General features: G+C 54.5%; 1 non-coding gene across 1 annotated transcript; it reads left to right on the top strand.

The window, feature by feature from the left end:
* Positions 1-15,364: 15,364 nt before the first annotated feature.
* TRNAY-GUA lies at positions 15,365-15,436 on the top strand. The gene has a single exon. It is a non-coding gene; the product is annotated as a tRNA-Tyr (tRNA).
* The last annotated feature ends 160 nt before the right edge of the window (positions 15,437-15,596 follow it).

Genomic DNA, 15,596 nt, shown 5'->3' with positions numbered 1-15,596 from the left:
CAGGTCTGTGCCGCCCGCCTTGGGGACGGCCCTGCCTACCAAGGAGAGCGGCCCATGTGCGCTCCCCGGTGCTGTCCTGGGGGAGGCTCCCGGTCCGTCCTGCAGGCTGCGGCCAGCTGGGCACCTTCTGGCCTCACGTGCCAGGCGAAGCCGCTCCGGCAGAGTGGGGTCCTGGGCTCTCAGCCTCCCTGCGTCCGGGACTGGGACAGATCGGGCTTCACTGCTGCATGGTGTGAACTGTCCCTTTTTCCAGCTTCCAACAGCGAGTCAGCTCCCGGGGCCTTGACAGGCATCAAATGTTTACCGGGGAGGCCCCACACCGCCAGAACTCCTTACCCAACAGCTCCCTGGGCCCCCAGCCCTGCATCTCGAGGTCGGCACGGTGCCTCCGGCCGGGTTCACCCCGCTCCCCTGCCAGGTGCTGCTGAGGCTCAGCCTGCGTGGGGGGCTGGGGTGGCCCTGGATACTCGAGGGCACATCCAGGGAGGGACGTGTGTCATTTTACAAGGAAGAGGCCTGGACCCATTTTCAAGCTGAAGCTGCGCTTGCCTCAAAGGTAGGGAGTGGGGAGCCTCTGGTAGCCCAGAGGTGTCACAAGAATGTGGGGTTTCAGGTTCCCGAGGGCATCCCCCGATGGTCCCCACCCGTGACGGAGAACGCAGCTCTTGCCCAGCAGGCCGCTGCTCCCAGTCTAGCAATCTGTCCGGGGAGGACTCAGCTTCGCGGTTTCCTCCGTTCACTGCTGAGCTTGGGGCTCAGCTCTCCTGTCCACAGCCGCAGGGGACTCTCCACCACGCCAAGGATCCTGTCCGTGCTCGTGTCCAGCCTCTAGTTGCTGAGGGACCCCTTTCAGTCTTTTCCTAAGAATCCACCGCCTCTGGTGATGGCCTGATGGCGCTGTCTTATACTTGACTTCTCCCAGTTTCACCTAGCACTTGATATATGAGCCCTCTTGCACTTCCTTCTGCGGCTGGGACATCCAGGTCACAACCAGCGCGAGAGTCACCACTGCCAGCCTGTCCCAGAGGCTGCCAACGCCATACCACAACTGTCCAAGGCCGGGGCAGAGGCTGGACGCGATGTAGGGCCCACGCAGTGCCTGGGCACGCAGACACCCGCTGGGGCCCGCCGCTGAAGACTGATGGCCCCGCAAGTGGACTTGGAGAGGAAGGTGGGCCGGGCTGCTCTCAGGAGGAGGAGACAGTCCCAGCCCACGCCACCGGCTCTCCGTGCCGTGCAGAGGGGCCCAGCCTCAACGCCGCACCTGAATCAGCCGTTTGGATGCCGGTGGGCCCCAGGAACAGGCAGGAAGCAGCGAGGCGGCTGGCTTCAGTGAGAGCGAAGTCCCTGGAGCGGCTGGGAGCAGGGCCGTCAGCCAGAGGCACCAAACAGCCGGCGTCTGAACGGAGCCGCCTGGTGTCTGCGATGGCAGCTGGGGCCAGTCTGCACAGATGCAGAGGACCAGAGCGTTTATACTATATTCTCACTTCAACTTAGGACTCCTAGAGTCGAGCTGATATCATTAACTGTGTGCCATGTGCTAAGTTGCTTCAGACGTGTCCGACTCTTCAGGACACCAAGGACTGTGGCCTGCGAGGCTCCTCTGTCCATGGGATTCTCCAGGCAAGAATACTGGAGTGGGTTACCATGCCTTCCTCCAGGGGATCCTCCCTGACCCAGGGATGAAACCCAGGTCTCCTGCATTGTGGGCAGATTCTTTACTGTCTGAACCATCAGGGAAGACTGTTAATATATAATTAATATAATATTCTTATATTGATGTATAACATTCTTATATTATTGTGCTAATATGTCATAATATTGATAGGGCCCACCTGGGGCCTCATTGATAAGATGGCTCATGATGTTGATCTTGCAAACAAAGAATAAAACCACAGTGACCCTTGCAACTGATCAAATTGCCCAAACGATGTTCTGTTTTCTCACTGGCGCCTACCTGCTCAAAGCTGCGAGACCACCAGATTCCAGACCTCTGCTATGTGACCACAGGGCTCAACTACAGGCTAAAAATTAATCATCCCTTCCGAGAATTTTTCACTGGTGGGGCATAAGAAAGACCCCGTCAGAAAGGGAGGACGCTGGTTCTCCTTAAGGGCCAGCCACCCTCTCGTTTCCCTCTAATAAATTTCCTTTTCTTGCCTGACTGCCCAGCTTGCTTTTTTTCTCTGCACTTGCTGTGCAAATATGGTATATCCCACTGGTTTTTGTTAACATGCACTTAACAGTTAAGATGTCTCCAGGGTCTTGGGACCAAGGGTGTGCTGAGTGGGAGGTGGAGACACTGCAGCTGTCTTCAACCCTGGCACAATCAAAAGGAGCTTCAGAAACCGTCTCCAGTCTCCACCAAGCTGGGGACTGGATTCTGGCAGGAAGACGTCTGGTTCCTCGCCCTTGGGCTCAGCTTCTGCCAGGCAGGCAGCGAGAACACACTTGTGCACATTTTCAGACGCCCTTGTTGGCTCCGACCTTGGCAGCCCAGGGCTGGATCATGGCAAATGTCTGGCAAGTTACCAAGTGCGTGTCCTGAGACCCTGGTCACTGCAAGGGCCGGAGGCAAATATGATCCGATGGGCTCTCAGCGCTGGTGGGAGGGGAGCAGGGCGTCTGAGAGGCATTGCTGTCTGCCTCTATAAGGAGCTGTGTGTGTGTGTGGAGGGCACTAGACTCTTGCTTGAGCAGCTCTAATTGGGGTGTTTTGCAGGTCTGCCGTCTCAGTGAGACGTTCTTAGGTGGATTGTAGGCTGGCCTCTGTCCCCTGTGCTCTCTGGCTGAGAGAGGGAGAGAGGGACCCCAGAGCCAGCCCCAAACTGGTCTCAGACGGAAAGCAGACGACAGTTCACCTAGCCACCAGGACTCAACGCTTCAGCTTCAGGCTTCGTTCTCCAGGACAAGAGAAAGGCTTTGCCTTTAGTCCCACAGGTCTCACCTGTGTCTAATGTCAGCAGAAGGTTTGACTGTTGACCCGGGACACAGGCTCGGGGTATTTAAAGAGTCTACACTGCCACAGTTTCCCCCAGGGTGACTACAACACATATCTCCCTCTGATGCTGGCTTTTGTCCAGGGGATGAGACTGTGGCCCTGGACATGACCGAGTTCTCACCGCAGTGATGGCAAACATGACTCCGAATTCTGACATCTGTAAAGAGAGGCCTGCCCTGGGACAACCACTTCTATTTCTTTATTTCTTTGGTTAACTGACTCAGCCTACCTGGAAATCTGTCTCGGTTGCACAGACCAGAATGCAAACAGGCCCACCTGTGTTCCCCAGCAACCCAGATCTACGTAGCACTGAAAGGAAAACCCTGAGGTTAGCTAAGAAACAAAGTGCTGCATTATAGACGGACTGATCATCCCAGCACTCTTGGTTTTCTTTTGTTTTGGGGTTGTTTGCCTTTTACTGGAAGGACTTCTCTCCCTTGAAAGGATCCATTTCTTCTGCTGATCTGGTCAAGGTCAGAATCATTGGTGTTTATACCCCGAGACCCTTCATGCTTCTCTCCCCAACCCCCAGCCCAGTGGCTAAAGATGCTGCCTGACGTCAGGGATCCAGGGTGCTCCTGGTCCCAGGTGGGAGGTGGGGGTGCGGGCTGCGACTAGCGATCAGAGTAGAGATCAGAGCAGGCACTGAGGAGGAGAATGGGGCAATTCTGCAGCCACGCCTAGATTCTACACAATGGTGCATTTCAGAGACAGGAAAACAAATGAATAAATCTGGAGAGATAAAATCAGTGCCCCGGAGCTGGTTGAAGCAACCACAGTACGAGTAGGAACTCTAACTCTGCCTCTCGGGGAGTCCCAGCCGGGAAACCAGGGAGGGTTGGAGAGCTGTGACTTGCCTCTTCATTCTGCATGGAGGTGAGACTTGATAAAGGACTCTTTGAATATTTTGGTTCCCTTTGCTTGTCCTCAGTTGCCTTCTGTTGCTTTTTCCTTCCATGTTACCTGGAGTTCAGTTTTGCTTGATGAGAAATAGAGTCAGAAATAAGAGTCTGAGATGGAAAAGTCCTGTATTTTGTTTCTTGACCTAAAATCATTGCAGGGCCATCGCCAGGTCTGCGGTTTGGGGTCCTTTCTGCCTCTCTCCTCCCTTCACCTTTCTTCTACTTCCCTGAGATCCTGACTCTAGAAGCTGCCACTTCCCGATCAGCTGTTCTTCACCTATTTTTATAAATTGCCTGATGTTGTCCTATCCTTCTTCCGGAGGACACTTGATTAAACCACCATGCTCCTTGTGGGTTCCCTCTCTGCCCCTCCTGGTTGGCAGCCTGGCCTCTTCACTCAGGGCCCACGTTCCATCATTACAGATGACGGGGGCCCCAGGCCTCCACCCCCCCAACCCAGGAAGATGGGAAACTTGCCCATCTACCACCTGCTCAGCCCAGCACTAGTAGAGCAATGTCCAGTGTGCGTGTGTGCATGTGTGAGCGTGTGTGCATGTGTGAGCGTGTGTGACACAGGAGCAGAACATACTACAAAGACCGCATCGCCTTCCCCTTTGGAGAGCTTCCCAGTTAGCAGGGTCGACAGGATGGCCACATGAAAACAAGTGAGCAAACAGGGAAACGCAGAAATGGGAGAACGAGAAGAGGGGCGGCAGCGACAGCAAAAGTAGGGACTGACGATTAATTAACTGCCGGACGTCGCGCTGAGCACGCGGAGTGCAACATCCGACTTAGTTCTCTGCGCACCCTTGTGAGTTAGGCACTACATGCCTCACTTCACACGCGAGTCAGCGAAGGCTCTGGTAGTGCTACCACTGAACGCTGCTGGGAATGCTGACAAGCTGGGTCACGCGTGCTACTGCTGGGAGTGTAACGCAGGACAGACACTCCGGAAGACAATGTGGCAGCTCTTTAGGAAACTGAACACGCAGCCACCATACAATCCTGCAATTGCACTCGGGCATTTATCCCAGAGGGAAAAAAAACTTGTATTTACACACAAAAAAACTATACATAAAATTTTTGTTTATAATAATCCCCAAAGTAGTTGGACACAACTGAGTGACTAAGCGCACGTGTACACACACACACACACATACTCCCCAAACTGGAAACAACCTCCAGGTCCTTGAATGGCACAAACATACCATGAAATTATTGTTGTTTAGCCACCAAATTGTGTCCAACTCTTTTTGACTCCATGGACTGCAGCATGTCGGGCTCCTCTGTCCTCCACTATCTCCTGGAGTTTGCTTAAATTCATGCCCACTGAGACAGTGATGCCATCCAACCGTCTCATCCCCTGCTGCCCCCTTCTCCTCCTGCCCTCAATCTTTCCCAGCGTCAGGATCTTTTCCAGTGAGTTGGTTCTTCACATCAGGTGGCCAAAGTACCAGAGCATCAGCTTCAGCATCAGTCCTTCCAATGAAATTCGGGGTTGATTTCCTTTAGGATGGACTGGTTTGATCTTGCAGTCCAAGGGACTCTCAAGACTCTTCTGCAGCACCACAATTCAAAAGCATCAATTCTTTAGCACTCAGTCTTCCTTATGGTCCAACTCTCACGTCTGTACATGACTACTGGAAAAATCATAGCCTTGACTGTATGGACTTTTGCTGGCAAAGCGATGTCTCTGCTTTTTAATACTCTGTCTAGGTTTGTCACAGTTTCCCTTCTAAGGAGAAAGCGTCTTTTAATTTCATGGCTGCAGTCACCGTCCACAATGATTTTGGAGCCCAGGAAAGTAAAATCTGTCACTGCATCCACTTTTCACAGGGTCTCCTGTATTGTAGGCAGATTCCTCACCGCCTGAGCCACCAGGGAAGCCCGCCAAAGATGATACACAGATGGAAAATAAGCATACAACAACATGCTCAGAACCTCTTGTTAGGGAAATGCAAGTTAAAACAACAACGAGACACCGTTTTGTACTATAAGGATGACTAAAATCCAAAATTAACCATAGTAATTGCTGGTGAGGATGCAGCCCAAAACAAACTCTCAGTCATTGCCGGTAGGCATGGAAATGATATAACCAGTTCGGAAGAGAGTTTGGTAGTTTCCGACAACGTTGAAAGCAGAGGAAAGTAGAGGAACGCTACAGGAGAGAAGCCTGCCAGCCACATCACAGTGACGGGTCATGCTGACGCGCGTGCCCCAGACACGGTGTAAGAGAGGCTCGTTCCTTCTGGCCTTCCTCCCAGGTACCCCAGTCTAATCAAGAGGAAAACGCCAGACAGACTCCAATCCAAAGGATTGTCTTGAAAATACAAAGCGAGCGCCTGGCCAGTATGCCTCGGAACAGACAGTCACCACGACGAGGAGGACGGAGACACTGGCACCGTGAAGAGGAGCGTGGAGACGTCACGACTCGGCGTGAAGTGCTGTCTGGATGAGATCCTGGAGGAGAAAAGAGACATTAGGTAAAAACTCAGGGAGTCCAAGCAACCATGGACTTCAATCAATGATGATGTATCAACGTCAGCTTCTTAATTGTGACAAATATACCGCTGTGATGTGAACTCTTAACGTCGGGGAACCTGGAGGTGGATTTATGGGAATGCTCTGTACCATCCTCAGAAGTTTCTGTACACTATGTCTATTCCATAATAAAAATGTATTCAAAATTTTTGAGAAATGAAAAAGCTATCATTTTCTGAAAAGGCAAATAATTATACTAAAGCTGAACCAATCAGATAGCTTTAAACGACAGAAAATTATAAAGCTAATCCTGAAGACATCGTTTCATGCAAGTTAAACTATCTATCTATCTTTTAACTTCTAATTTGAACTTGACCCCAAGTTCAGGGACGATGGACAGAAAAGTGAGTAAGAAATGACCCCTGCCCATAAGAACTGCAGATCTCCTTGACCTTGGGCCTGAATGTCTACAAGCCCGGTTGTCCAGGTGTGGTTAAAATGGTGCTTGCCCCTCTTTCTTTGCCAGGCCAGGGGCACACAGCATTCTGAGCCTGCCATTCTGTGGAGTTTTTGTTTTTAAAATAGTAGTTGGAATTTCAAAATCTTTGAACCTACGTGGTGAGAGAGCAGAAACCTTAATGATGTCAGGGCATCACACTGGTGTCGGCCTTCAGCTCTCGGAGGGACTTCCTGCGTCACAGCAGGGTCAGCAGTAAAGAACCTGCCTGCCAATGCAGGAGATGTGGGTTTGATCCTGGGTCGGGAAGATCCCCTGGAGAAGGAAATGGAAAACTACTCCAGTATTCTTGTCTGGACAATCCCATGGGCAGTGGTGCCTGGTGAGCTACAGTCCACAGGGTCACAAAGAATCGGACAAGACTGAGTGCTTGTCAGCAGATGCAGAATGCTCTTTGCTAACCTGGGGTGAATTTTACATTTCTCTTAGGGTTCTGTCTTTCCGATGTCATTAGGAAGCTCCAGATTCAGGGTAGCAAGCCTAGCCCATGCCTATCACATTTTCCCGTTATGTAGCAGAAGGTTTTAAAATCCTCTCCTGGGTCAGAGCTCCTCAGGGGAAGGCTTCCGTTTATCGATCACTGGGGTCAGATTTTGTTTGAAAGCCCTCTAGTTTTTCACGATGGGAAGGGAATGGACGTTCTTGGAGTCCATGTGGCGTCTCTGCCACCGCCGGGCTCAGGGATGCCACGTGGTGGTTTGAAACGGACCAGGTGGGAGACCCACACTGTGGAAACCGGCAAATTCTACCAACCAGGCCTCTGCCTGCTGCGGGCGCCCCTGCCAGAGCCACACACCAGGGCCAAGGGGCCACGGCCCGCTGCACCCGTGGGGAAGACTGCCAGACGTCGCCCGGTCATGATCTCCGTATTCTAACTGGATGAACTTTTGGGGGAAAGATACAGGACCTCTCGTTTACTTGCATAAAACGCTTTTCTCTGCTCTTGGGAGAGAGACCTTAACGCGACCTTTAAGGCCTTGAATGGTTTGGCCCCGTCCGTCTGTCTGACTGGATCTTGTCTGGGGTGGGGAGCTGCCCGCATCTCCCAGCAGGGCTGGCCCAATCCTCACAGCACCGGCTTCCAGCTGCAATGGGGTCTGGGCACCCGACCCCCTTTCAGAGATGGTCCTGGTTTCGCCTGCAAAGTCCCCATCCTGGGGGCTCCCCAGGTTAACCCCGCTCATGTGGAAGCGCCCTTCCTCCCCCATTCCTTCAGCTGCTCTTGGTCAACACGAAGACGTCTCCCCTGAGCCCTTCGGCTTTGTCCATCTCTTCGCCCAGACCTCCATCACGGAGCCAACTCCTCCGTTCGCCCAGCGGACAGAGCACGTCTTGGATTTAACTGCAGACTCCTCCTTGTCTCTGTCTGATTCGCGTCTGTCCCCCTGCGCACGGCAGGCAGCTGGGACACGTTTGTTCCGCCCGGTGCTATGCCCCTCATTCCTAGTCCAGAGCCCAACAGACAACAGGTGCCCAAACAATTCTGATAAAATCAATGAATGAGAGCTCCCCACGCAAGGATCCTTCCACAGTGTGACAACACCTCGTAGATTGCAATACAGCCCTGCTTAATGGTGGGAGAGGGGAGAACCGAGAAGATGGTTCTCGTTGGGTTAAAAAGCAGAGAAAAAGAGCTTTAAAAAATTTTAAAGGTCTGCAAGAGGGTCAGGCATGTGTCAAAACCAGATTCCTGGCCTCTTTACAAGTTCGTGCCTGTAGCAAGCCTCGATCATGGCAGGAGCGGCCCGCACACTTCAGGGTGTCATCAATCGAGCGCTGCATCTCGACAGCCACTCATATGCTTTCCTTTGGGGCAGGCTGCGCTCCTATTTGAGGCTTATTGTGTAAAGCTTGATCCACCAAATATAATTGAAGTAGAAAAGCATCTCATCACAGAACCGCAAGCCCGTACGGAAGCGCATCCTCCTTTACGCAGAGGGGTGAGAGAGCAAGGGTCCCATCAAAGCGCTCGCGGCCCCGGCTTCGTGTCCACACCCCCGGAGGCCCAGGCAGGCCTCTGGACAGGGTGGCCCCGCGCACGTGATCTGCGCACCGACAAGTGACTAAGGGCGCGGAGATGGGAGCAGGGAGCCTGCTCTGTTTGGGGCTCCTGCCTTCACTCATCTCCCGAGCCCCCCAGTTAGGCAACGCTCATGGGCGGGAAGTGCTTTGGCTTTAAGGAGTTGGTTAAAAGTCTAAAGGTTCATTTGAAACATGTGCCCTGCCCCTCTCCGACCCCAGCAATCTCATCCACCCCTCTGCCGGAGTCAGGAGGGGGATGCCAACTGGCAGGCCCGGGGCTGCGTGTTTAACTCACGGGGGAGCCAAGCAAGGAAAACATTTTTGTAAGGCTCTTTGAAAGTTATTTGCAAGGGAAACAATTAAAAAAATGTGTGGCCGCTTTCTTGCCATTGAAGAAATGCTACATGCAGTTTCCAGCTCCAGCCGGCCAGTTCTCTCCTGCAGGATTTATGGGGCCGGTGCTGCCAGGCAGGCAGAAATCCACCCAGGAACATGTTTCATGTAAGAGAACTTTCCTAAGAATGATGCCCGAAATACGCCGACAGTTGTACAGTGCGCTGGTCCTGGAGTCCCGCTTTCTCCTCGGAGCTTGGATGATAAATACGCCCGTGTGCATCCCACCAGGGGCCGCCTGGTGACTGCTGTCGGGCCAGCCCTGGCTGGGCCCTCAATCTTCCAGACTTAGCTGGGAATCCACGTCTCCACAAGCACACACGTGTCACACCTCTCAGCGGATCCTTAGGTTTCCAGGCCGAATTCCCCCCACCCCCAACTCCTCGCTTGGTGAATCTGAAGTTTACAAACAGTCCCGTCTCTACCTCCTGACAGGCCACAGCGCATGTTCAGTCTTAAAGCGCTGTGTGGGGGCTTCATTCTGCCTGTTCTTACAAACTCAGAGTGGGGGTCCGTGCAGACATCAGTGTTCCGACGCGTGGCTGTCTCTGCCTTTTCCTCTTGGCCTTCTTCTGTTTCAGGAGCCAGCCTGGGGCTCGCAGGGCACACAAATCGGGGTCACGGGCAGGCCCTCTGCGGCTCGTCGTGGGGGCCCAGGAGGCGTGCGCCAGGCTATATCTCTGCTCCGCGTGGGTTCATGCGGGGCCCGCACTGGTTTTAGGACTGGCATTCCTGCACCACGAGTGCCCTCCTCCTCCACCCGCGGCATCCAGGACAACGAGCCCATCACAGTCTCGGAGCCCAGACACAGCCTCAGAGTCTTTCTCAACACAGACCCCCAGACAACAACCCCCAGCCCAGAAAATGAGCCCGGCATTGAAAACGACCCGCCACCCATGGTCTGTACATTTAGATTCTTTCCCTAAATTATTTTTGGTGGCATGAGGGGCACACAGACTCTTAGTTCCCCAGCCAGGGACTGACCACAGGCCCCCTGCATTGGGAGTGCAGAGTCTTAGCTGCTGGACCACCAGGCAAGTCCCTACATTTAGATTCAACAAGGCAAACTCCAACGGCACTTGAGGGGAAGAACTGTGTGTGAGCCGTTATTTTAAAAACACAGTAAGTGCGTCCCCCGCGTGTCCGTGTGTTCCCACCATACTTCCTGGTGCCATTAGTGTCACTGAGACCATCTTGTGACAGAATCTGCCTTCTCTGCCAGGCAAGTACCTTGAATCCAGGGCACCAGGCTCCCTCGCTCACTCCTAGGGCAATGGAATATTATTGATCTGAATAGATGCTCCTTGACTTGAACTGAGAGCCTTTAGGTGGTCCGTTCAACCACAGCCTGGTGTTTTTGGATGGGAAGCGCATAAACGCCCCTGGGGAGCCGGGAAGCACTGTGTCAGGCTAGCTGCAGGGCGGGGGCAGGGCTTGCAAGCACTTCCACCGCAGTTACAACTGAGAGCCGGCGTCTCAAAGTGCAATTGCTAACTCAAGGTTTAGCCAAACCCGGGGAATGCTCTGGTCAGCAAAACTGGACCCAAAACCATCTCCTGAGAACAAGCCGTCTCACAAGATTTCCGTTACCTGCTGCTTTCCGTCGACTGAAAATACCCCGGGCCGCCTTTCCAGCGGTGGTTTTGGCACCTCTTCTCCCAGATGGAGCCACAAGGGCAGGAGTGCACGGAACTCAAATGTCCTGGGAGGAGAGTTGATTAAATGTTTTCAAACCTCAAAAAAGGGGGAAAAAATGAGAAAATCAGTTCAGGTAGAGTTCAAGTTTGTGGGTCAAGCTCCAGGGACCCCTGGGGCTCTTTTGTAGGGAGGCCATTAACTTACTCCTTGAAATCACACCCTGGAGAGCTCGGGGGCAGCGGTCAGCTCACAGCCCTGCCCTCCGTTGTTCTGTGTGGTCCGCGTGTCACAGCGTGACCCAGAATCACGCCGCGCTCCGTCGCCGGGGGAGAACGCGGGGCGAGGCGCAGAGCAGCCACCTCCACCCGGAGGCCTAGGCCGACCCTCTCCTCCGCTCCACTCTGCTTTTCCTCCTGAAATCAGAGCTTCAGATTGCTGACCCTGGCACGGATCTGCTTTTCCTGTGGAGATAGGATCATTTCAAGCTGCTTTCCCACATGAAAACCTTGAGAGGCCCTTGGTGACACTACCACCCGCCCAAGACGCTGATGGATGAAGCTGGAGAAGCAATCCGGCGTGTTTGAAAACCAAGACGTTCCAAGGCTTCTACCTCGTCTTGAGCCCTTTCCAGCTGTTGTCCAGTGTGGCTGGCTTCGGCGATGCATGTTGTTTTTATGAACAGGAAATCAGGCTTCATTTTCCCTTGAGTCCCAGAATAGCTCACGGAGCAGAGTCTGGGGACAAGTGAAGTTCCATCCCCTCCAGGGACTCCCCCCACCCCTCTGTGGTATGTCTGCTTTTTGCTCTCTGCAAAGGGACTATGGATTTTGATGACTTCTTACAAAAAGAAGGCTACCAATTTTACCACTGAAGATGATAACGTGATGACAACCAAAGAAGACCAGGGAGGACCCAGGAAGAAGCTGCCTGAGCCTCCAGAACAGGGCAGGCATGCTTTTTCTGTGAAGCATGAGATAGTAAATATTTTCAGCTTTGCAGTCCCTGTCACAGCTACTCTGCTCTTCAGAAAGCAGCCCTGGATAACACGTGACAAGCAATATGTCCCTGTGTGCACAGGGGTGTGTGTGTACCAATAAAACTTTATAGGTGAAAACAGGCTGCAGGCTGAATTCAGCGCACCAGCCAGTTTGTTGGTCCCTGTTTAGAGGATCCAACTTCTCTTTGTTCATCCTACTTGTGGTGTTTAATAAGAAGTCACCGTGATGACAGGCCACAGGTCCCAAGGATGCCCAGGCACCCCAGGGCAGAGGAACATCCCTCCTTCCAGGTGCATCCTCAGCAGGTGTGTCCACTGGACCGCGTATCCCACACCTGACCAGGGCCTCCTCACCCAGCTCGACGACACGAGGGCTGTTTGCGAGCTTTGACCTCTGAAACAAGGGGCCACGGCCTAAACATCTCCGCAGCCTCAGGGGGGCTTTTAATTCTAATGGCTCAGATAGGACCTGCACCCTCTGCAGACACAAAGGTGCCTTCCCCCAACATGGCTCAGTTGGCTAGAGAACCCCACTGATGTGTGTGCTCAGTCGTGTCCAATTCTTTGCAACCCCACAGACTGCAGCCCGCCAGGCTCATCTGTCCATGGGCTCTCCCAGACTAGATTACTGCAGTGGGTTTCCTACTGTAGGGGATCCTCCTCACCCAGGGATCAAACCCAAGAATCCCACATTGCAGGGGGATTCTTTACCACTGAGCCACCTGGGAAGCCCCGGAGAACCCCATTTCATGTCCAGGACTACCCAGTCCTGCCCCACCAGGACCCAGACCCACCGTCCCAACCAGGAGGTCAACAAGAGGTCACCTCCCTGTTCTCCCTGGTTCAGGCACGCACAGACGTCCTCTGGTTGTGTTGGTCCCTCTTGTTAGACTAACACTGGCTTCTTGGGCCAAACAGGTGAAACTGATTTATGCCAGGCTCCCAGGGCCGGGGGCTGCCCAGGCAGAACGGGCTTTGTGTGAGAAGGCGGGGATCCTTCTGGTTTGAGATTTGTGAGAAATTCAATTTGAGTGTGCACCCTTTTCACCTCTGAGGCGAGCCTGAGGCCACCTGAATCAAAACCAGATGGACTCTCAGGCCTAAAGACAACAAAGAGCGGAGGGAGAGCCCGTCAGCCGAGGACCACCAGAGTGCGGGCTGCGAGCACAGCCGGCTGGCTTCCAGCGCTCAGCGGAGACGCTCCCAGGGCTGAGCGGGGCCCTTTGTCCGCCCGCCACACCCAAGGCTTCGCGCTGTCCTGAGCGGGTTACTGCAGCGGGCTGCAGGGAGCCCCGGAGCCCCCGCCCTCCGCCCCTCCTCCGCCCCGCGCCCCTCGCAGGGCTGGCTGGTTCCCGCTTGGCCGGCAGGTGCCCTCCGAGCGCTGCGATCCGAGCCCCGGCAGGGATGCCGGGGGTGACCCGAAGTCTTGGGTGGCCGCCTTCACGCTCTCGCTTTCCCGTCAGCTGATACATCTGCCACCCACGTGCTGGAAGGTTCCGGCAAGCTCCGAGATTCCTGCAGGAGGGAGGCTGACCTCCTGCGCCCCCGGCCCTCCGGAGGAGCCGGGGCACCCTGGAAACCTTGGGCTCTGCCTCTCCATAAACAGTGTGGGGAGGACCGGGCGTTTACACATGTGGCCTGTGAAACATGAGCCTCCAACTGATAACCGCAGTCGGCCGTAAACAAATGCTGGCTCACAGTCCCAGAGCTTCTTCTAAATCGCCTTTGGAGAAAGGAGAGGACTCAGCGGGTTATGATTCAGAGATCACACAGGCGTCGGCAGAGCGGCCCTCTTTCCCGTCCCCTCCTTCTGAGCTCCGGGGCGTTGTGCCGGGGCCCAGCGGACCCCTGACCCGCCCCGGCCGCTGTCGGGCAGGGTCTCCTCTGTCACCAGGGGCCCTGAGCGGGGCCGGGCTTGGTGTCCGGCTCCCTCCATTCAGATTATGGAAGGGGGTCTCCCCTCCCCCCGCGCAGCGGACATGTCCATGCTCATCGCGCTGCCGGAAGCCGACGCCCACCCCAGCTCTGACGTCAGCACGAACCCCGCGGGCCTCGCGCGAGTCCAGGCCACGCTCTGCGGGTGCAGGTGCGGGCCCCTCCGCAGCCCCTTCCAAACACCCTGCACCTCCTCACGGTCTCCCCCTCCGTCCTCAGCGCACCTCGGGCCAGCGGTGGGCGGGGCCTGTGTGGGTGGCGTCGGGGGTGGAGCCAGCGCACTTCGAGGTCACTTTTGCCCAAGAGCAGCTGGATTTAGCCTGTGGCGTTGCTGGCAGGAAGGGATGGGCTGCTCGTGGAGGGAGCCTGCAGCGCTCTTCTCAGCACTCTGAAGAACACGGGCCCAGGAGCGGAGCACGCAGATCAGCAGGCCTCCTGGGCCTGGACTCACCCCACAGTGACCCCGCTGTGTCCACCTGGAGGTCCTCTGGGCGGATGTCCCAGCGCGGGTGGGTCTTCCTGGGCTGTTTGTGGCGGGAAGGGACCAGGTGAAGAGGAGGCTGGATTCCATGAGTCTCAGAGCTAATTTAGACCATCTGACTGGGGAACAAGGGCAGTCCTACTGTGTGTGTAAATATCCTCCAAACCATATGTACACACATACATATTCATGCATACCCACATATGTGTGAATATATGTGGTTTGTGTGTATATACACAAATGACCTTTTCCGATGCCTCAGCAGGTACAGAATCTGCCTGCAATGCAGGAGACACAGGAGATGGGGATTCGATCCCTGGGTCGGGAAGATCCCCAGGAGAAGGAAATGGCAACCCCCTCCAGTATTTTTGCCTGGGAAATCCCATGGACAGAGGAGCCTGGTGGGCTGTGGTCCAAAGGATTGCAAAGAGCTGGACATGACTGAGCAACTGAGTGCATATACATTATAGTGTACATGCATATTACAGTGTGTATATGTATGCATACACACGTTCTGTTTGAGGGACACGGCGCTCTCTTGATTGACTACAGTGCGCATGTTCCCCTGTCTGTAAGAAGGAGGCAGTAGCAGAACTGGGCAGCAGCCCGGCCTGAGCCACAGAGGGCACCAGCGATCCTACAGCAGACAACAAGGACAAAGTGATCATTCGGAGTGGCTGTATTTTACTTTTGAAAGAAAGAAAAGCCAGGGATGGAAGGAGAGAGACAAAGCCCCCTTCTGAAAATTTACACCAAGACGTACCTGGGAAGCGCCGAGCTTAGTGAAAACGCAGCTGCAGCGCTGGGGGCGAGTCGCCACACAGAAAGCCTCTTCGAGTCCTCCTCTCAGCCCACAGGCTACGGGGGAGTCAGACTCTCCAGGACCAAGCAGGGAAGCGGTCTGTCCCTCGAGGCTGAAGTGATGGGGGCAGGGGAGGTGGGCCTGCCCCGGCTCGACGGCCAAGGAGCCAAGTTTGTCCTGGCGTTATTCAGGGCTTCCCTGATGGCTCAGCTGGTAAAGAATCTGCCTGTAATGCAGGAGACCCAGGTTCGATCCCTGGGTTGGGAAGATCCCTTGGAGAAGGGAGCGGCTACCCACTCCATTATTCTTGCCTGGAGAATTTCATGGACAAAGGAGCTTGATGGCTTACAGTACATGGGGTGGCAAAGAGTTGGACACGACTGAGCAATTAACACTATATAGGACTTGCACATCAGGTGGTGCTGGG

The sequence above is a fragment of the Cervus canadensis genome, chromosome 28, assembly GCF_019320065.1.
Source record: "Cervus canadensis isolate Bull #8, Minnesota chromosome 28, ASM1932006v1, whole genome shotgun sequence".
Taxonomy (NCBI): domain Eukaryota; kingdom Metazoa; phylum Chordata; class Mammalia; order Artiodactyla; family Cervidae; genus Cervus; species Cervus canadensis.
Note: the sequence above shows the minus strand (reverse complement) of the source record. Positions and strands in the feature narration are given on the sequence as shown.